At 42.9% G+C, this 23,473-nt stretch overlaps 1 protein-coding gene across 1 annotated transcript in view; it reads right to left on the minus strand.

Annotated features, from left to right (window-relative positions):
* The window catches only part of LOC124556109 (neuronal PAS domain-containing protein 4B-like), a 777,800-nt gene that overhangs the window by 601,627 nt on the left and 152,700 nt on the right, over nucleotides 1-23,473 (minus strand). The window lies entirely within an intron of this gene.

The following is a 23,473-nucleotide window of genomic DNA, read 5'->3' on the forward strand; positions in this document are numbered from 1 at the left end:
CTTTAAAATTCACTGAGTTAGAATTCGTATATTCAGCATGAATGTTGAAGGGAAGCGAATGGAAGACAATTAAAAGCTGTTAATGCTTGAGTTATCAGTGGAACCTGATACAGCATCCTTATCTTGAAAAATTCGCTGATTAAAAAACACGTCGCTGTCCTTCGAGAGCACGTAGGAGTTTCATTACCTGAGTAGATGGCTGGAGTAAGTTTTTGAAGGAAAAAGAAAACGGTAACCTGTTGTCCGTCCTTGTGTATGGAAAAAGGCGCCCTTTCCCGTTGACTATACCAGAGGAACGGTGCGAGAGGCAAAGGAATAGGACATTACACCACACAATTTCGAATTGCGCCCTTAGGCAGAGTCCATCATTTCCCTCCAACTGCGCATGCATATTATCCATTGTTCGGGCGGTTTGTTCACCTGCTCCCAGGTCACCCCAAATATGCTACGAAGACAATGCCCAAGACATAAGGCTGAAGCATAAAGCCAACGCCTCTTACGGACGGGCTGCAAAATGATTTAAAGGAATGTGATACTGTATCGCTATATCACAAATGTGCCCTTCACGAAAAGGAGGAATGGTGCTCAGTGATCTGCAAGCATTTCTCGTTCCGAGTACCTCTATACTGTCGCGAATAATTATACGAACTACACTGCCACTTAGCTGACACGAAACAGTCTCAGTAAGAGGAAGCAGCGACAATTATAAACGCGTGATAAAAAAACTCCTACCAGCTATTTCGCTCGTTTGAATTTATTTTTGTTTCTTGTGAGTGCCGGAACTCGTCACCTTAACCTAGACCATTAACACACGCCTGGGCGGTGTTTCTCAACTCTGTTGCAGCAGGTTCTAATACTGATGATGCATGTAATTTACAACACCAGCACCTGAACGGTAAAGACAGGAGCGGTGATGTAAAGTTTCTAACAACCGAACTCTGTACCAGATCGTTCTGTTGATGGGATAAGTCAGTCAGGTGGGGCTGTTACGCTTGGACACACCAGTGTCGCAGTTCGAAATATGGAATATTAGGATTCAAAATGTCGTCGAAAATGGTGTCATTGCAGACGGGGAAAGTTTTTCACTGGGGTACGAATTTATCTGTGTTCTTTTCAAAGGAATCAGTGACGCTCTTCTCTTCAGTAGTTTATGGAAATCGTGGAAAATCAAAATATGGGTGGCCGGTTCGGGACCTAACCGTCGCCATCCAGAATGCGAGTCCAGCATGTTAACAATGCGCTGCCTTCTATTCGAGAGGAGTAGGCTGAGTGTTGATATTGGTTTCACTGATCTCTTTTTCATTCATCCATAACTACACACGCACAAAACAACGCTACACAAGAACCCGTCATTGTCACTGGCTTGATATAACATTTCATGACAGTTGTGTTGATGAAACCAACTTCCGACACCTGTAGCTGTGCTACAAACGCTTGTTTCTCACACTGAAAATTTTTCGGATTAAAGTCACTTTTTACCAGTTGTCCTATACAAGAGAAGTGAAAACACAATGTTAGCGTATTCACAACTAGAATAAGACCACTGACAGAAAATTTACGCAATAGAATAAACTATGACAACCTACATTATCTTGCTAACCTTGTTTCGAAAATACTTACATTCGACGGTCTCATATTGGAATGTATAGACAAGTGCCACGACTCACATTTCAGACTAAAAAAATGACGGCAGTCAAGAAAAAGTTAAGATGAAGCATATACAGAAACGCACTGCATTAAATTTTTATCCATATACTTCTCCATTTAAACCATGCGATTCTGGGGTAAACTACACGGTAAATTGCAACTTATCCAGAATAATGCTGCAGTCAAGAGAAGATTAAAGCTGCATGTGTTGTCATTGGCGTGACTTCCCCCTCAATAGCCGGCCCGTGTGGCCGAGCGGTTCTAGGCGCTACAGTCTGGAACCGCGTGACCGCTACGGTCGCAGGTTCGAATCCTGCCTCGGGCATGGATGTGTGTGATGTCCTTTAGGTTAGTTAGGCTTAAGTAGTTCCAAGTCCTAGGGGACTGATGACCTCAGGAGTTAAGTCCCATAGTGCTCGGAGCCATTTTTGAACCCTCTCAGTATGTATCAAATATCTTCCTTCTGTCCATCAGCGCGCCTGTACACCTGCCCCATTGTCAACGCTATCCATGCTTACCTTGTGTCTGTCTACAAGGATTGTGCAAAAATAAGAAAACACCGCGAAAAATGCATGCTTGAATATTACTGCAGATGCTAGCCTAGCTGTTGTATGTGACCACAAACGACAGCTGTGTAATATCCTCAACACGCTGCACGTGTCAGTCGTGGTCATAACAGCGTTCTGTGTAGATGTGAGTGCATTATGTCGAAGCTAAGTGAATTCGAACATGGGCAAATTATTGCTGTTGTTCGCATGTTGAGTGCTTCTGTAAACCGATGCGTTTGGTACTGCAAGAGGCACCGTATCGAAGATTTGTACCTCATACAGAGAAAGTGGAAAAGCCGCAACGCGGACGAAAGTGTGTCTTGAGTGATTGTGACAATGTACATTGAACAGGATTGTGATGAAAAATAAAAGGACAACAGCTGCAACCGGCCGTTGTGGCCGAGCGGTTCTAGGCGCTACAGTCTGGAACCGCGTGACAACTATGGTCGCAGGCTCGAATCCTGCTTCGGGCATTGATGTGTGTCATGTCCTTAGGTTAGTTAGGTTTAAGTAGTTCTAAATTCTAGGGTACTGATGACCTCAGATGTGAAGTCATATAGTGCTCAGAACCAATTGAACAATTTTTTGCCAACAGTTGCAAAAGTCACAACAGAACTGAATGCCGCACTCGAGAATCCTGTCAGCTCCAAAGTAGTATGAAGGGAGCTCTATAATCAGGGAATTACAGGGCAAGCTGCAGTTCCAAAAACACTCATCAATGCTGCAAATGCCCCTAAAACGAAAACGTTGTGCCGAAAGCCCGTAACATCAGTTGACATTAACTGTAACAATACAAAACCAGATTATAAACATCAAAACACTGGCAAGAAGGCCATTTCACGTCAGCAAGGCCCGTAAACTCTTATGACGAAATGGTAAATAGTGCAGTACGGGAATCTGTTGTTTTTCCTTACTTTCTGTGGGCAGAGATATTGAAGAATCACAGCCAAAGAATTTCCTGTGCTACAGCAGAGGTACGCAGACGTCCCAAGAGGATGCCAGTGCTTAAATTCCACACGATGTTGCTTTATGACTCTAGAAAGTGGGCGACATTTTTAAGTCTCGTCGGGCAGCAAAGGGTCGAAAGGGAGATGACGAGGTGGCTCCTTTGAAAAGGGCACGGTTAATTTCCGTTTGCGTCCTTCCACAATTTGAGCTTATGCTCCGTCTCTAATGACCCCGACGTCGACACGAACACAAACCCTAATCTTAATTCCTTCCACTTTAGCTTCTAAATACAATTACTGAGCAACAACTGATCAACGTGTTCCCAGGCGTTGGCGTTCCTCTAAAAACATTTTGTTCCCTATCATGCTGTGTCTGCGGCAGAAACCGTTTAGCAAATTGAGTTAATGTACACTGTCTGACAACAAAAGTGAATCATGCAGAAGGGGAGGAGGAAACGAAATGAAACTTCACGTGTTATGACGGCATGTAATGTTATTTCAGTGGCCACAAAATCGAGTCAAATTTATAAGGAACTTGACAGAATGAACCTACTTATCAAAATGACGTTGCACTTCCTCTGGCCAGGTTGGATGCGCTGATTTGGTTGGGAAGGCTGATGCTTGATATCCTGGATACTGGCATTGGTGCGAAGTTAACGTTCGAACTGGTCCCATACATTTTTATCGGTAATAGGTCTGGGGATAAAGCTGGCCATGGGAGTACCTCAACATAGCGTAGACTGTTCATACAGACTTGTGCCATGTGTGTACATACATTGTCCTGTCGAAAAATGGCGGCGCGATACTGTCGCATGAGAGGTAAGCAATCAGGATGCAAGATGTCCGTGACATAGGGCCTACCGTTCCCTCACTCGCTATCAGCCGTGACCAAAAGTCATGCGGCCAGGAGCAACACCTCTGTGCCTCTCCAAAGCATTGGACGAATAGGATCTTTCCCCAGGTCGCCACCATACTCGCTGACGATGATCATCGCGAGAAATCGCGACTTGTCTCTGCACTTAATGCGACGCCATTCATTAGCAGTGCATGCTTCCCGGTCACAACCCCATTCCCAACAAAGCCGTTAGTACTGCGGTATTAACTGCAGCCTACGCACGGGACAGGAATTTCCTAGTCTTGCTGTAACTAGTTTCCGTCTAATGGTGCGGGGTGCCACCGAAGTTGCAGAGACCATTATTTGTTCTCTGGTGGGAAGCGCAGATGTGAGGGGCTACGATGTGTTTTGTTCACAATAGAGCGACCTCCGTTATGGTGGTCAGACGTGGTCGACCGAGAGTTTGACGACCAGTATGACTGATTTCACGTTCCCATGCAATCCATCATCGAGTCACTGTCACATCTGAATGCTCCTCGAATCTGAATATTGACGATTCGACCAGCCGGCCTAATAGAGAACACTGTCAAGTACTAACAACCTCGTCTCATACCAGTTAGAGGCATCTACGTATCCTTCACAGCGATCTTTAAACGTCTGACGCTTTTCGCGCCCTCGTGTTGTTGAGCGCCCATGGGCACCAAACACACACGCTGTTCGCGCCCTCTATATACCCTACCAGGCCTGTTACCTAAACTAAAAACGAACAACACTAAAGTACTCTTGTGGTCGTCTTACCTGTCACAGCGGTTATAGGCGCTACAGTCCGGAATCACGCGACCGCTACGGTCGCAGGTTCGAATCCTGCCTCGGGCATGGATGTGGGTGATGTCCTTAGGTTAGTTAGGTTTAAGTAGTTCTAAGTTCTAGGGGACTGATGACCAAAGCAGTTAAGTCCCATAGTGCTCAGAGCCATTTGAACCATTTTGAACTTACCTGTCACAGAGAATTGCTACTCTAATCATTTACGTATCCGCCGATGGAATGTACGTGTACAAAGTTACGTAAGCATCCGAACATGTCTTCATTTTTTTTTTTTTTTTTTTTTTTTTTGCCAGGCATGGTATAATGTTGTACGATCCACAGTGACACAAAAGCATTTTAAGATTGAGGAGCAGTTGCTATAAGGTCGTCTTTGGCTCGTTAATTAAACTATAATTATATGCCTAACACATTTACCAATAGTGGATCCGCTTTCCGAAAACAGCGTCCGACTATCCAGATTTGGATTTTGCTTGGCTTCCCTAAATCACTCTAAACAAACGCCAGGATGCTCCTTTTGAAAGGGCACGGACGATTTCCTTCCCCATCGTTGAAACATTCCGAGCTTGTGCTCCTTTTGTAATGACCTCGATGTCGACGGAACGTTAAATCCTCATTTTCTTTCCGTTCTTCCTACATTTACCATCAAAAAAGAAAGATAGCGACTTTATATGCTAAGCAACTTATTATTCGTATCGATAAAAGCAATGACACCCTTAAATGAGTCAGTGATCATTACGATGTTTTGTGAATAATACTGTCCAGAATTAGATCACTTACTGTATTTTAGTTAATTACATGTTTGGATTACTACAATAATCAGATCCATATATTTAAATCAATGTAAAATAAGAATGAGAAGAGTTAGAGACTACCAGCCGACAATATTTATAAAAAATTTAAATTTATGGAGATGAATGATATGTGATTACAAAGAAAAAGCAATGCGTATTTGTTGTTATACTTAGGCAAAGTCGGCATGAACTCTGTTCTGCATTTGGATTGTTAATTTTGTAACTGTGGGGTCTTACCCCTTGTTTTACAATTCAGCTTACGGCATTTACAATTTTAAAGGCTCTCTGTCATTTTATATGTGAATGACCTGGAAAATAGAGGCAATGTATCCCCCTGCAGTGCGATCTCTCGGCACGCCGTTATATTCATGTAAACTGTTGACCGGAGCTAGCACATCAAGCCTCGCTACGACATAGATTTCATTCCAACTGACATTGAATTTTGTTTCACGAGTTCTAAGTTTTGATGAGTGAATTTTCGCTTTAACATGTATTATTCACTTGTCATTTCGATTTTAACTGTGGGAGCTAATGACGGCAGTAGATTAGATGTAGGGTAATAGATAAAAATATATCTAGTCGGTATTATTCGCAAACAGTTATGTATATGGCACTGTTACATTCAATTATAACACTTGTCAGTAGCATGTTATATGTTACATTACTTCAGAGACTATGCACCATTAAAACATACTGTGGAACATAGCGTTGGTCCCGAATGTTACATGCTTCCCTAATGTGTTTGCTGTGACCGTATTTTTATATTCAAATGACATACTATGAAATAAAACAGAGCTTCTTTTGTCGAAATTATTATTTCAGAGTCCACAATTATAGGGCTTGTGCAAACGAAAGTATAGAGTGCCTTTTGTAGTTTAGTGAGGAAGCCCCCGACACCTACCCAAGGGCTCTTACTAGCTCTTGGCGGAGCTGTTATCTTGTAGCACCAAGTTAATTTCAGTCATATCTATCCTTCTTGGCGTTGCAGTTTCCACAAACCGCGGCGTATGTCAGGAGCGAACCTCCAGAACTGTACGGACGTGACGAATAGAGTGCGCATTACGTGGAATCAGTAATTAGCATGGCGTAATTGTTACCCCACCGTTTGTGGAGGCAAGGCTGAGCTGGAAGTATGAAGAAGTGAGGCTGGAGACGGGACAGCCCGTGGGACAGCACAGCGCGCGCCACGACGCGTTTTTCTTTTGTTCGGCTCGGGGCACTCAAGCCCCGCATTAAGACTAAAGGGTTTCTCGGGCTTCAACAAACGGCTGGTATTATCGAACATGACAGAGATACATTCCCGACTATTTGTAATTTCTTTGTGTTGACGTCCTGTGTAAGATCTGTACGGTTTCCCTGCATCTTATCGCGTTATGCACTGCTAAAGCCAGCGGTACAAAAACCTGGGGAGCACGGTACGGCCAGACGGACAGCAGCGCCTAAGTGGATGGAAACCACGGCCAAATTACCCGTAATTCGTGAGACAGCGGATTTCACTCTCATTCCGAGCGTCGTCTGCCCGGCCTCGCTGTAAATTCATCATCGCTCTTTCTCTATGGTGGCACTGAAGTGAGAGAGATGGCAATTTCCCTACGAAGCGTTCCCGTCCACCGCTGAATATTCTGAAATCAAAGACGCCGCATTCATACGAGCTGCATTCAAAACACATTGTGTTATTCGACCGTCGTATTAAGTGAAGACCGGCGTTCAGCATAAAACTCCCCACGGTTAAAAATTCAAGTTTCCGAAATAAAAGGACTTATAGTAGAGTAGTCAAATTTCCCCTCCTTTATGAAGTTTACAGCTTGTTTATTGACCTATATATATGGGGTTAAGCGTCGGTTGAAGATAGTTTTGAGGGGATATGCGACAACAGAAGTTCAAGGGGAAGACAGAGGGATGATGGTCAAAAAACTTAGAAATAAAAAAGAAAAACTAGGAAAATATTATATGTTATCTTATAAGCAATCACGAAAACTGATCCAGAAGCTGCAGTAGATAATTAGTAAAACAGTAGCAACAGAATTTTCAATATTCCTCAAAACCAATCGATGTATTCATTATTTGTATAAAATACGTCTGCAAAAAGACAACATACTGTTTCATGAGAAGAAAAGTTACGCTTTTCTGCCACACTTCTTTGGTCAGCTGTCCTAATTCGATACAGTGCAGTTTGTTGAGCTTCTCTATGACCCATACTAAATACATAAACACGTGAAAAACAGTGCATATCTTCTTCGAATCTTTTTCATCGATTCGGTTAATCTATCTTGGTAAGACCTCCAATTGTCGACCAGCTCCTAAGAATTGTCTAACAGGGGCTTTTTCGTACGTGAATTCTTTCGTGCGTGAATTACGCTCTCTTGAAATTCTTCTTATAAATCTGTCTGACATCTGCGTTGCGCAAGGCTATGTTGTTGGAGTCGTTCCATTTCGAATAGGCCCGGACTGGTACTCCGAAATACTTGAAGGTTGTGATCGACTCCAGTGATTGATCGCTGATCGCGTAGTCAAATGATATCGCATTTTATGTCTATTTATTCCTATTGGAACACTTTTATTTATGTTTATACTCAATTGCTAATCTCTGCAAATATGTCTGCCTTTGGTAACAAGTATCTAACGATGCAATCTCTACTCGCTACTGTGCCGCCTGCCAGCACATAGTATACTCCTCTCGCCGTGCTTAGCGTCCCCGTCCGACGGCCGAATGTCCATCGACAGTGCCACACGGCTTCACTTCATGAAATAGGACATTGGTGTAAGGACTGGTGATCAGAAACTTTTCACCACCACCTCACCTCATCTTGGCTGCAAAATACTGGCAGTGAAAATTTCATCCACCAGCGAAATTCGAACCAGCTTACCTCCGTGTCGAGCGCCACAGCACAGGAGTGCGTTAGCGACCTCAGTTTTTTATACGTAAACCCTGTACAGGTCTTATAAGATGAGACGGGAGCCCTATGTTTCTAAAAATTTCCTGTAGTTTCTTTGGTTTCATTTTGTGAAACGCTTTTTCGCAGTCAACGAACACAAGAAAAGTTGATGAACTTAATTCACAGCGTTTTGTTATTAGTTGTGTCGCAGTATGATCTTTCTTTGCGGAAACCATGCTGGCCATCTCATGGTATACTGTATGTAGGTAGAACAATTTACGTACAATGCTTTTTCCTGTCTATTTTAGATCTAAAGATTACTGTCAAATCGATCGAAATCAATCATCCTACGTAAATTTGTGATTAAGAAAAAAAGTATTTGTTTAAAATTAAGATCGTGTGCTCTACAAACTTTACTATGTCAAGTCATAAAAACTTCTACTGTCGCAAGATAATCCATCATATAAGAAGTCCATGTTACGTCTGTTGACAGCTCGAGCTAACCGCGTAATAAGCGGTGCTGACTTTAGTATCCTTCTCGGACTACGGGACTTAGGAGCTGATTTCTGTTAAATTGGCACTTAAACTTGTAAAATATTGGAACGCTCATAACAGAATTGCCGTTTAGCCTACGACGTCTGGGTTCTGACAGTAGTGCTGTGCCTGAGCACGACTCGAAATGCTCGGTTTCGGAGGCGGATGGCCCAATGGGATGAGTCGACGAGGAGACGTAACAGAATGGTAGAAAAGCGGCCATGATCACACCGTGAATGAAGTTATCCGACTTGGTGTATCAACGCCATCTGTCCACTGTGTCTACTAGGAACAGTGTATAACTCGCAGCCAGGTAACACGGCGTAGGAACAGTGGTCATAAAAATATCCTAACCGACAGGGACTGGAGACCACTGTCAGGCGTTGTCTATGACAGTCGGTTTCATATCCGTCAGGCAGGCCCGTCTAAACTAATTTCCAAGCGAACATGCGTGCAGTGGACATTTGGAGTCGGGTACCTCAGAGAAAGGCCATTTGTCACAGCGTCACCTAAAGCTGCGTTTTCAAGGGGACAAACATCACAGAAGCTGGAAAGTACGTTACTGGAGGCGTGAAGTGTGCTCCGTCGAGCTGAGAAATTACCTCTTTTCAAAATGATAATATATGTGGAGTAGAGCTGTAAAACCACCGGAGGCTACTGCAGACAACCATAATAAGGACAGAATAACCCTCGTGTCTATTACTCAATAAAAAGCAGTATTTATTGCAAAACTGAAATTGTCGATGTTTAATTCAGGTTTTATTCCAAAATTGTTGATTTGTAACGTGAAACAGAGATATATCGTATTAAAACTAAAGACAACACTACAGCTTCATAATATAGCGCTATAAAACCCAATGTCATCAACAAAAAGGTAAAATAAGAAAACATAAACCAAAAATGTATCAAACATCGCTTCAATAGGTCGTCTAACTTATATAAAACCTGTTTCTGTTACTCATAAACAACTTTATCATTTATCAATAATAATAGGAAACTCTTGCATTTGATCGTTATGAAGAACGTTCTACGGAGTTCAAAATAAGAACAAAAATTATATATTTTTCATGTCTGTGCATGTAAACTGTACTTGAATCAGAAGTAATTGCTTTCGTTACATAAAAGCGCAAAAGTTTCACAATGAACTAATATCTATTACTTATCAAATGCAATTTATATTTTCTAAGAGTATAAAATACACAGTGGACTAACACTGAATGATGCGTGGTTCTAAGTATCTGCAAAGCAAACAAACACAAATCAAAGAGGAGTCTTCGGCTCCCATTTTCTCTATTACGTATTCATTTAAGTTTCTTTCCCTACCAATTCCACCAATACTGTCGGTAATCCTACCATTTACACGTCATTTATGTTGGGTACCAATACTATCGATCTGTAGTTTTGGCCGAGCGCAGATCTAATGTAGAGGATACATTTCAAGGTGGAAGTGATTCTGTGATGTTTTGGGATGTTTTTCGTACCATCAGGTTATCGTGAACTCTAAACAGGATGTTTATTTCAATATTTTCGATGACCAAGTATTGCCCTCTCTTCTACACGATCATGGTGAGTATGCTGTGGACACTTACCATTTTCCAGGATGACTACAGCTTGTGTTCACTTGACTGCGCTCATACGTTCTTGGTTTGAGCTACACTTTGGCGGCAATCACACGTTGACTGGCCTGTTAAATCCCCCGATCTTAATGGCTTAACACATCTCTGGGACTATTTGGGTGGGTGAAACGTAACCATCAACTTTTCGCAAATTCTCTGATGGACGGAATTTAATCGTTAATGAGTGACATGAACCTCAAGAAATTTGGGAACACCCCCCCTCGCCCTAATTGAGGCCCTTATGTAAGCAATATCATAGGGTTTTAGAGTGATGTCTCTCGGGGGTGAGTAGTTTTTGACTTTTGTGCTTACGTATGGATTCCAGTTTAGATTTGGACCAAGTTTTAATACTAAGAATTACAATGTTTTAGTTACATGGATTGGACGGTATTGAATTGTATGATAAAGGCGTCGGAGGAGGAATGGCTGGGCGTTTCTTCCTATAATTGTTGCCTGGATTTTTGCAGTGTTGACGAAAACCTTATGGGACTCGCAAGGTTCGTTCATAAACCAAGGTTATCGGAACAGTCCCTCAGTACCCCGTTGTATGCGAATAGTTACCCCAAGCTACAGAAACATGTCAGAAGTTTCAAAATCGGTTAACGTGTCAGACTTTCTAAGTTTTTCCTTGGAGCAGAGGCCGAGCGTTAATTACTGCCGCCTGACGACTGTTTACCCGCACCAGTTGCCGAATTTCCGTCCATGCTGGGCTTCTCTTTCTGGGCAGACAGTTCCCAAATTTATTGTGGCGCGCCGCCGAAGATTTACGGTTGGACACGGCGGCACTCTCAGTCACCACGCACGCCGCTCGGATGTCGTTCTTTATAGCGTCATAACGCGCACTGACTTATACGTGTTTTCACCACGTGCCGATACGCGAACCCGTACCTAATTTGTTTTCCTTCGTAAGTCATTTGCCCGCTGTTATAATGGTTACCGTGCATGCGGTATCGCAGTGTGGGGCCCCCATTTGATATTTCTTAATGACGTCGTTTCTCAAAATTATTCTCTTGTTGCCATCTGATACGACTGCAGCGTGTTCAGGAGTAGTGCGTTGATTACTGGCTTATACAATAACGATTCCTTCCTCGGCCGAGTCGTAGCCACGGCACCCCTCTCTCGATATCAGTGGCCCCGACACAACTCTAAGCGCCGCACAATTAGCGTACAAATGATCTTTGAGTTATTTACGCGTCAGCAACGCGGTACAGCATAGCCTATTTCGAGATCAGTTTGATACGATCATCTTCTGCGTATGTATTCTAGTGTACAAAATATGCACTGGAAGTAGAGGAAAACAGTTTGAGTGCGAGAGGGAAAATGCCTTTGTGTAAAGTGACAGAATCGGTCCGAAAGGGTGATTATTTCAAAAATCGAGTTGGATTTAATAAAATGAGTTTTCACGTATTTCTCTTACAAACGTCTGTCTGGACCGTTATGCAACGACAGGTTGCAGGCATGAATTGCAATTCATAAATAAAATCAGCGTACAGAATATCGATACATGATTCCGTGGGTAACTGAGTAAATGTCTGACTGAAAACCCAAACGTCCAAGATTCAATTCCCAGTGAAATCAGGGACTTCTTTAGTTAAACTGTCCCCCTATAAACGGCTGGGCAAGTGAGTTCAAAGTTCGACCGTCAGAGGAAGGGAAGGGAATACCACTTCCGTAGGAACATTCCCAGCAATATTTCACCTAATGTATGGAAAGAAGTTCTGTCATTGGGGCTCTCATGTCAAGCTTCGTCATTATATGCGGATCTGCAGCGGATAGGTACTTGGTGCAGGGAGTGGCAACTGACTCTTAACATAGACAAATGTAATGTATTGCGAATACATAGAAATAAGGATCCTGTATTGTATGATTATATGATAGCGGAACAAACACTGGTAGCAGTTACTTCTGTAAAATATCTGGGAGTATGCGTGCGGAACGATTTGAAGTGGAATGATCATATAAAATTAATTGTTGGTAAGGCGGGTACCAGGTTGAGATTCATTGGGAGAGTCCTTCGAAAATGTATCCATCAACAAAGGAGGTGGCTTACAAAACACTCGTTAGACCTATACTTGAGTATTGCTCATCAGTGTGGGATCCGTACCAGATCGGGTTGACGGAGGAGATAAAGAAGATCCAAAGAAGAGCGGCGCGTTTCGTCACAGGGTTATTTGGTAACCGTGATAGCGTTACGGAGATGTTTAACAAACTCAAGTGGCAGACTCTACAAGAGAGGAGCTCTGCATCGTGGTCTAGCTTGCTCGTCAGGTTTCGAGAGGGTGCGTTTCTGGATGAGGTATCGAATATATTGCTTCCCCCTACTTATACCTCCCGAGGAGATCACGAATGTAAAATTAGAGAGATTAGAGCGCGCACGGAGGCTTTCAGACAGTCGTTCTTCCCGCGAACCATACGCGACTGGAACAGGAAAGGGAGGTAATGACAGTGGCACGTAAAGTGCCCTCCGCCACACACCGTTGGGTGGCTTGCGGAGTATAAATGTAGATGTAGATGAATAAGACAGGCCTACACTACTAATATTATGCGTAATTCCTCTTGGTTCTACTTCCCACGACAAAAACAGAATTTCAGTTACCACTGTAACTGGAACTATATGCTAACCTCTAGGGTTTCAGAAGGTGTTATTTCAAATATGTGTACGTATTCTTGTTTAAGTGAACAGTTTTTGAGAAACAAGTAAACTCTCAAAAGACTTGATGCAACGTCAGAAACTGGTACTAGGACGCCACTTGCCGGTGTTTAGATCTCAGTAGCTTCTTCCAACCACCTGACCTTTCAATTTTAGTCACTTCCTCAAATATTTTTGCAAAAAGTTTCATTGCCAACATTAGCAACTTTTATATCGCTGTACTTATAGGCATTTTAAATAGCTTTCCAATCAAATGGTTCAAATGGCTCTGAGCACTATGGGACTTAACATCTATGGTGGTCAGTCCCCTAGAACTTAGAACTACTTAAACCTAACTAACCTAAGGACAGCACACAACATCCAGTCATCACAAATATCTTTCGAATGTAGTTAAAATCAAGTACATTGTTCTATTAAAAAAGAAGAAAAGAAACTCTTGCTCAGTATTTCGCTTGACACATGAGTTAAGTAAATTGAACATGCAACAACATTACGTACCACTCTGCGTACTACCATATCCCGAAAACCTCGTTTCTATATGTTGAACAATTCACGAAATGAAAATTTTGATTCAGGCACCTTTTATAGCAGTGGTAGTAAACATTTTTTACCAACCATCCACTTTTGTATCTCTGTAATTACTGAAATTTTCTATTTTCTATGATTTATAAAGTAGAAAAGTAGCTTTACTTTACAAAATTTATAATACACAGTTACAGCAAGATAAAACATATAATAATTACTTACCTTACGTCAAAATTTTATCAACACCTAATGAAAATATTTTTTGAAATCCCTGCCTCCTACTGCCCACCCAGAAGTGGGCGGTAGGCACAAGGCTCACCACCACTGTCTTACGGTATGCCATACCCGTTTTATTTATTTCCTATCCCATTCACGGACCTCGGACTGGAATAACGATTGTCGGTACTCCTTTGCAAAGTCTCGAATCTAATTTGAGCGTAGTAGACAGTACGCAAACACTGGTCCATAGCCAAGGTCTCTAACGCATGCGTGCCCTTTGGCTCCCTACTCGGTGGTTGCGAGTTGGAATCTTGCTGTTGACAAAAGTTTTCATCGCGAGTATTTGGCCTTCAAGGGAACAAAAGATGGTGGTGAAAAATCCCTGATCGCCGGTCTTTGCAACGAAGTCCTGAATTAAATTGAAACTTGGGTACGGTGTCTTATATAATGACGTCACGTGACACTGCTAATTATGATCCTTCCGTCGGATGGGGACTTTACACTTTCCTTATCCTTTTAGCTTCGTGCTGAATAATTTATCTTCCCTTTAGTGGGCGAAACGCAGCAGATCCATTACATCGACGATGCAGGGTAGAGATGGTAATCGTATGTCGAGTGAGGTATACAGCACCTTGTGCAAATAAATGTAGAAAATGAGTTGACAACGCATGAACACTTGCTCATCAAATGCCGCCCATAGCATCAGAAGATGGCCTTTGAAGGCCGAAACAAGTTATGACTATATCATAAAAAGTGACTGAGTCAAAATTTTAAGAAAATACCTTAAATTTAGAAACGCTGTGAGAAAAATGCTCTTCTATCAAAGCTGTAGATGGAGCTAAACTTTATCGAGGTTCAGCAGTACATTTCAAACGGCAATGACTTCCGAGAGGCTTTTGATGCAGTTCCACACTGCCATACTGGCTACGTGACTCGACTGAAGGGTGTCTAGCCAACAGAATACAGCATGCCATTCTCAACGGAGAGAATCTTCAGATGCAAAAGTAACCCGAGGCGTGCGCTAACGGATTGCTATTGGACCATTACTTTACACAGTATATACACGGTGATACAAAAGTAACTGCACACACTTCACGTAACGCATGCATCAAAATAAGAATAAAATATAAATAAAGGTTTGTCTGAAACTGCTTTATTTCACAGTTATACAGTAGCAAATGCAACACAAACAACACAAAATTAATTCTTCTCAGAAGGCAACGACACGAAGGGGCCCGAAAGTCAACTCAACTACGTACTGTTCAAACTACGTCCACGTAGACAAAGACAGTGACGTGCTCGACTTCTCAATACTGTATGGTCCGTTCATCTCGTACTGCACAGCGGCACAGCCATTTTAAAATCGCTGCTGTGGTTGTGCTACACTCTCAGTCGCAACGCCATACACAAGCTCCTTGAGACAGTCCCAGAAGTAGAAGCCCAGTGGTTCAGATCCGGATATTTGGCGGGCCAAGCAACTGTCCCTGCACGCCCTCTCCACTTACCAGGATAAGCAGCACTGAGATATTCTCTTGCCTCACGACTGAAATGTGCAGGGGTACCGCCGACAAAGCAACATCAGTCGATATGCAGGCGAACACGACATGCCAAAGCTTGTATTTGCCCATGGTTACTTTTCAATCATCCTGTATAAATGGTGCGCGTCGGAAGATACATCATGAGGCTTTTCACAGATGACGCTGCTGTATACAGACAAGTCGCAACGACAGATAATTGTAGCGAAATGCAAGAAGACCTGCAGAGGATCGACTCGAAGTGCAGGGATTGACAGCTGACTCTCAACATAAACAAATCGTATGTATTGCCCATAAACAGGCAGAAAGACCCGTTTTTGTACGATTATGCGATTGTAGAACAACAACTGCAAGAATTCACATCCATAAAATATCTAGAAGCATGCGTACGGAGCGAATCAAAGTGGATTGGTTCGAATGGCTCTGAGCACTATAGGACCCAACTTCTGAGGTCATCAGTCCCCTAGAACTTAGAGCTACTTAAACCTAACTAACCTAAGGACATCACACATATCCATGCCCGAGGCAGAATTCGAACCTGCGACCATAGTAGCAGCGCGGATCCGGACTGAAGCGCCTAGAACCGCTCGGCCACAACGGCCGGCGGTTTACTGTTAAAGGCTCGACAGCGTACGTTCCTAGAAAATTCAACCGTTATATTGCATCCTCCTACGTATATCTCACGAAAACACCGTGAAGGTAAAACCAAACAGCTTATTAGGAGCTGTTGTTCCCACGAACCATTCGCGACAGGAATAGGCAAACGGTGTGGATATAGATGCAGAACGAACCACGATTACGAGATTGTCTGTCATAGCAAAAAAAAGAAACACTTCCTGTTTCCATGTACTTTTAACATTGGTCAGAAGAAAAGAGTATTGATTTGTAAAGACAACATAACGTAATCAAACGTTGCCAGTTACCATGTCTCCCCTGCATGTCAGGCCATGGACTTTTCACTTCCATTAGCGACACAGGATAGTAGCCGGATAATGTGAAGAAAGGGATAAATCCAGAAGCCGCCAGCGTCATCTCGTGTTAGTAATTCAGTGGTAACACGAAACGCTAATGCAGTAGGACAGGCGCCTCGAGAGCTGCGTTTCCAGTGCGCCGCGGCTGTGATGGGGACTTGCGGGTACCACTGTACCGGTATAAACCAATAGCGCGCGGACCGCTGGGACGAGTACCTGGTTCGTTCGTAATTACAGAGGTTAAGATTCCACGGGCCATCAAATTGCCCAATACTGTCACGCCGGAGACGGCTTGCTGGCATGACAACACAGACGCAGCGCGCGTGGTCGGAGGGGCCGCCTTGTGTGCGGTTGTTAACATGCCTGCCTGCCACAGCTTCTCGCTGCGTCGCCAGGTTCGCACACACTAACGCGACTCTTTTACCCTGGCCTACACCGAAACTGTAGCTTACAGCAGCCCTGTGGGAAGTTCGGAACATCCATTCCCCTTGCGAATCCTTTTTTTATGGGTATAACATGTTACCTAGTATCAGTATCCTGCCGGAGGGGATTTTTAGGAGTTGGCGTGCCTTCGACACCAAGGTCACCACAGCCGGCCGCAGGTGGCCGAGCGGTTCTAGGCGCTTCAGTCTGGAATCGCGCGACCGTTACGGTCGCAGGTTCGAATCTTGCCTCGGGCATGGATGTGTGTGATGTCCTTAGGTTAGTTAGGTTTAAGTAGTTCTGAGTTCTAGGGGACTGATGACCTCAGATGTTAAGTCCCGCCGGCCGGAGTGGCCGAGCGGTTCTGGGCGCTACAGTCTGGAACCGCGCGATCGCTGCGGTCGCAGGTTCGAATCCTGTCTCGGGCATGAATGTGTGATGTCCTTAGGTTAGTTAGGTTTAAGTAGTTCTAAGTTCTAGGGGACTGATGGCCTGACATGTTAAGTCCCATAGTACTCAGAGCCATTTGAACCAAGGTCACCACTGTCTCAGCTGCATAGGGACGAGGCCGTATAGTTGGGGAACAAACCATCTCGACATTCGTTTCAGGTGATACGGTAAAGTTTAGGTTAATTTGAACGCTGCTCCTCCTGGCTTTAAGTCACATTTATGAATGACTTGTCTTCCCACATACACGTATATGGTAGTTCACGTAAACGGTAATTTTCCATGTGCTTCTGTCTAACAAAATAGCAATCGCTAAATGACACCAAACAGCGCATTCTTATTTGAACTTGGTTCACTATCCTCGGCAGCGCTACTTAAAAGTTCATGTTGTCATTGACTTAGTTCTTCAAGCTTCGTGGGATCGTATGACCAAGAGTTATTCCATCACTGAACGAGAAACAATTTGCAAAAGTCACTGAATGGTGATTAGAAAAACGAAAACACAAGATAACTGAGGCAGTGTATAAGTACAAGAAACACGACACAGCGAGAAACTTTAAACTAATGTAAACAACTTCTGTAAACTTGAAAACTACTGTATAACAAATGGGTACAAGTAGAAGTTTTTCCTTGAAAGGCCAAACATTATACTATTTTCCTCAAATACTTGTTCAATGCACATATCAGTACCTAATGAAACTTTACGTTCGGCATTAAAGACCACTCTAACCACCACCAAATAATCCCAGAATAGAAACCAAGATGTAATCCTGTGAAGAAAACATTTGTGTTCCTTCGCAGTGTAAATTATGGAGTGAGAGATAAATAATGTCAGATTCATGATATATAAGCAGAGCATTTACGTTATCTCTCAATCTCTCACTTATTGTTAAATCAAGCTCATTAAGCACTTAATCTACAATTCTCATTTACTGAACCAATTTCCGATTTTATAGGAATCTTCATTAACCGTCGTCATTGAGAATGAATATTACGTTTTAAGGAAGTCACTGGAGGCGGAGAATAAGCTACGATCGGAAAAAGATGGGCCAGAATATCTGCCGCGACCTTTAAAAAGGAACAAAGTCGGAATTTGTATCAAGCGATTTAAAGAAACTACGGGAAGTCTAAACATGGATGGCCAGACAAGTGTTTGATCCGACGGCCCCTCAATTGCAAATCCACTACCTTATCAATCTGCCATCTCGCTCGGCTCCCATTTCAGAACTCTCCTAAGAAACTTCAACGTTTTCTCTCTGAACGCCAAGTGAACTCATCCACGAGTAACGTCACAGTACTTTCCTTGTCAATGCACACAAAGACGTTTAATATCTTCCAGGTCTCACAGTGATCCACCAGGCTGGTTAAACAGAAACGTAAGAGTTCTATTCGAGTCCCGTCCACCGTGTGAAATAAGCGGGAAACAACTTGCCGGCAGAGCTGGCTGGAGATTTTTATCAATTGTGGGTAATAATTTTAACCATCATTGGAGTAACCTGTACGAATTAAATGCAAATGACATTATTTCCGAATGCAGAGTACTACGCTCAGAATTAATACAATCGTTGAAAGTGGAGCACCTCATTCACTGACAGGAGCTCATGGTCCAGACACGTTCCTCACTTCTGCATCACTTCAAGTCGATACCTCGGCTGTTCTCCTTATTACGTTTCAATGTAACACCCTGGTCAGATCATACAAGAACCATGACGGGAAATACCACACGACGTGGCCCAAAGGTAAGACACAAGATGCGCATTCGGACGACGGCTGTTCGATTACTCGTCCATCCATTCATGCTTTTTATTTAGTGGTTTCTGTAAAACGCTTAAGAGAAATGCTGAGACAGTACCTTTGAAACGGATACGACCGATTCCATTCCCCATCCTTGCTCGACGTCAGCTTGTATTTCATCTCAGTTCACGACGTCGTCGACAGGGTGTTAAATTTAATCGTCGTTCCTTTACTGATGGGCCTGTTTCCTGCGCAATTTAAAGATCCATTCTAGATGCAGTTTAGTAATGTTAGGGTAAACATAGGGAAACTTAGATAAACACGGTCGGATGGGGTGTCAAACAACGGTCCGTTGTTCACAGGTACCGCACATCAATATATGTTATTTTATCTATTTATTTATCATATTCAAGGGGGACCATGAGAGCCCGAGCTCTTGTTGATAGAATTAGTCAGTGCATACTTTACAGAGTTCAGATTAGAAAAATTGTAAACGGAAGAGACTAAATAATTAATAAAATATGAAAACTAGTGTGAGACAGTATACAAATAAATAAGAACAGTTTTCAACTACTGCAAAGAACTTCTGTACCGCCGCAAAGAAACTTTTAACGCAGATGTGAAGACTCGTGCTTCATCACTTATTTTTGCAGTCCTGCTGGAAGCCTATTGAAAGCGAAACCTGATGAATAGTGCACATAGTTTTGTTTTTCAGTTTTAATTAATTAATTCACTTAATGAATATTGTGTTTTCTTCTGAATGGCGCTGCAGTCTGGAACCGCAAGACCGCTACGGTCGCAGGTTCGAATCCTGCCTCGGGCATGGATGTTTGTGATGTCCTTAGGTTAGTTAGGTTTAACTAGTTCTAAGTTCTAGGGGACTAATGACCTCAGCAGTTGAGTCCCATAGTGCTCAGAGCCATTTGAACCATTTGAACCATCTTCTGAATGAGTCGATATTGTCAACAACAAATCTTACGATGTGTTATGTGTAAAAGGTCGTGCTGGAAAGGAATACCTCCGATTTTTTTATGCGAAAATTCTTAAAGCTTTTCTAAATAAAGGAAACGTTATTAACGTTCCACATGTCTACATATTTGTTTCTCAACATAGTCACCCTAGCGACAAAGACATTTCTCCCAGCGAGAGAGCAGTTTGTTTATACCGTCACTGTAGAATGTTTGGCTTTGTTGACGGAGCCACAACATCGTCTGTGCTTGCACGGCTTCATCACTGTCAAACAGAAGTTCTCGAAGGTATTCTTTAAGTTTTGGAAACGGAGAAAATCGGATGGGGCCAAGTCGGGACTGTATGGAGGGTGATCGATGACAGTGAACTGAAGGCGTCGGATGTTGCAGATGTCGCAGCGCTCGTGTGTGGTGTGGGAAGGTGCTCCATCTGTGGACGAACTCTTATAATTTGAAAATCCATTACAGAACGCTGTTTCTCACGCATCAGCATAGCTACGTTAGAAATAGCCATGTTACACACTACAATATGGAACCCTCTAGCGGCAGAGGGCTACCAGTATGTAGACATGAACAATAAAGATGTAGAATGTTAATAAAGTTTGTTTTATCTAAGAAGCTTTAAGAGTTTTCACATAAAAAATTCGGAGACATTACTTTTCAGCACGGGCTCGTACAATGATGGCACAGTTGGGATTCCGAGACATGTAGAGAACTGCCTGTACGAAGTTCGTGTACTGACACAGTAGATCTACCTGACCGCCCTTTTCTGGGATAAGAATTTTTGTGATAAGAGCACAGAGCTGCCCAAAATACGACACCATAGGAGATAATAGAGCGAAAGCGACTAAAGTAAACAACCTTCCCGTTTTACTGTCAGAGACAGTGAAAATTATTTTTATAATGGAGATATTTCTGCACAAACTTTAAACGTGACACTTGCACGAAAGCGTTCCACCTACCCTCACTCTTAAGAATTTAAACCGGCCGGTTTCACCACCTTTTGGAAATAAAATTTTACTTTTACTAGAGTTTCACTTCAGAAACAGTGTGCAATGCGTTTTGTTGCAATTAAGTATTAATCTGTTTTCTGAAAGCCATGTGCTGATGATACCGACAACCTCATTACCTAGATAATTTGCATTAAATTCACAATGAAAACTGTGTCAGCTGCAAAGAGAATTTTTTTAATCATCTGGAATGTTTACAGCCAGATGAGTGAAATATATCAAGAAATGCAATGAAACCGGAACAGGACCTGTGGCACGTCCCACATTAGATGACCCCAGTCACATTCAAATCCCTTCCCTGTTTGTTGACACGGGGGGACAGCGTTGTCTCTTTATTCGTTTTTCACGCCAACAGTATATTTTTATCGTAATAAATTACAGAAAGAGAGTTCGCTGGTAAAAACGCTTCAGTGCTGTTACAATCCCGCTCGGGCGTGTAGGTTAGTCATTTGAGCAATGGCTTCGTACAGACCTGTGGAAGCAGTAAGCACTTATGGCAAACAACGATATCACACTTAATCAACGTGACAAGAGGCCATTGTTAACAACGCTTTGTCGATACGTTCCGGGAGGAGTAAAGTGAGTCTCGGGCTGTGCACAAGGCGCTCATTGCTGTTACAATAATGCCGCACACTGGCGTCTGCCAGCGAGGCGTATTGCAAGCTTGCATTCAAAGACGATTTGAACAATGTAGAGAAACTTGACGGTGCTTGTCGCTTGTCCGAAATGAAATTCAAAATGAAAAATAATGAGCGAGCGCTTCTTTTATGCTCGCGCAGCAACAACGGCCGCTAGAATTAGGAAGAGGGAACCTGTTGGCGGGAGTATAACTCCGCCCTCTCACAACAGACCTTCAGTAAAATCCGGTTAGCTCGCGCTCTACATGGAAAGCAGACAGCTACGCAATGTGCGAACAATAACAGAGACCACTGTTTTTCACTGAGTGGGCGCATTTTTGATTTGTGCTATAACCAAAAGACGGTCATTATTAACAAACCATAAAGAAGATGGAAAAGCGTCTAGAAAACTTGGAAATATTCAATATATCCAAACATTTGTGTCAGATATTTGGAATTACTTGTGGTGCCATCATTTCTTTTCTTCTGACTTGCCAGGTTAGTGTAGGACAACCTGTTACGGTTTCTGCATCTTATTCTCCGATTTCCAACGTAGAGTACGTTCTTTCAATTTCATTTTATTCAGTGTCGTTTCCTCTGTTGTTAGCACACCTACTACCGTCCTTGTTCAGCAATTTTTACTTTATCTGCTCTCCAGCAACCTTCTATAGCTGTGAGAAGCTACACTTCAGAAATTTTATTCTGTCTTACTGAGTCTTGCAGCTACTGTCTATAGTGCAAATGACAGAACTACGTTTACTTAGAGCTGCGCTGTATCATGGGAGAGCAAGTTTTCCCAATGAACAAAATTATTTTAAAAAATGAGTGAAATCGTCCCATTTTCACTTATGACATTCGACTCAGTCGTTCGTGGATTGCAGCGTTGACAGCACTGGTGATAACTTCTACCAGTTAACAGTTAAAGCTTGAAAAACTTGTCTGTATACTTGGTGACCTGTTTCGGTTCAATAACCATCTTCAGACCAAAATGTCCTTGATCTAGTGGCAGCATTGGCAGCATTGTTGAAGTAGTTCTTCATATTAGTTATTGTCAATGTTCAAGTTACCCACTCCCAAAATCCACTCTTCCAATAGCAATGGAGCGCCAACAGAACTGTCCCTCCCCTCTAATTTCCTAACCACCCCTGAAACCCATTCACCATACCACTCGCATTTCAACTTACAGGGTGACAATTATTGAACTATATGAAATAAAATTGTCATAACTTCTGAACGATTTGCGTTAAGACTTTCAAACTGCACGGTTGGCCGCGGGGCATGATGGGAATTAGTGTGGTTTGGTTTAGCGACGTAGCACCCTTTCATCTGGATGGGTTTGTCAACACACAAAATTGGCGCGTTTGGGGGCCTGAGAATACGCACTTCGCGATCGAGAAGTCTCTTAACCCACAACGGGTGACTGTGTGGTGTGCAATGTCCAGCCACGAAATAATCCATGCGATATTCCTTGATGGCACGGTGATTACCGAACGATAGGTGAAGGTTTTGGAAGACGATTTCATCCTCATTATCCAAAGTGACCCCGATTTCGACAAGATGTGGTTCATGCAAGACGGAGCTCGACCCCTTCGAAGCAGGAGAGTATTTAATGTCCTGGAGGAGCACTTTGCGGACCGCATTCTGGCTCTAGGGTACCCAGAGGCCACTGGCATTGGCCTCGATTGGCCCTCATATTCTCCGGATCTGAACACATTCGACTCCTTTCCGTGGGGCTGTATTAAAGACATGGTGTAC

Source organism: Schistocerca americana, chromosome X, assembly GCF_021461395.2.
Source record: "Schistocerca americana isolate TAMUIC-IGC-003095 chromosome X, iqSchAmer2.1, whole genome shotgun sequence".
NCBI lineage: Eukaryota > Metazoa > Arthropoda > Insecta > Orthoptera > Acrididae > Schistocerca > Schistocerca americana.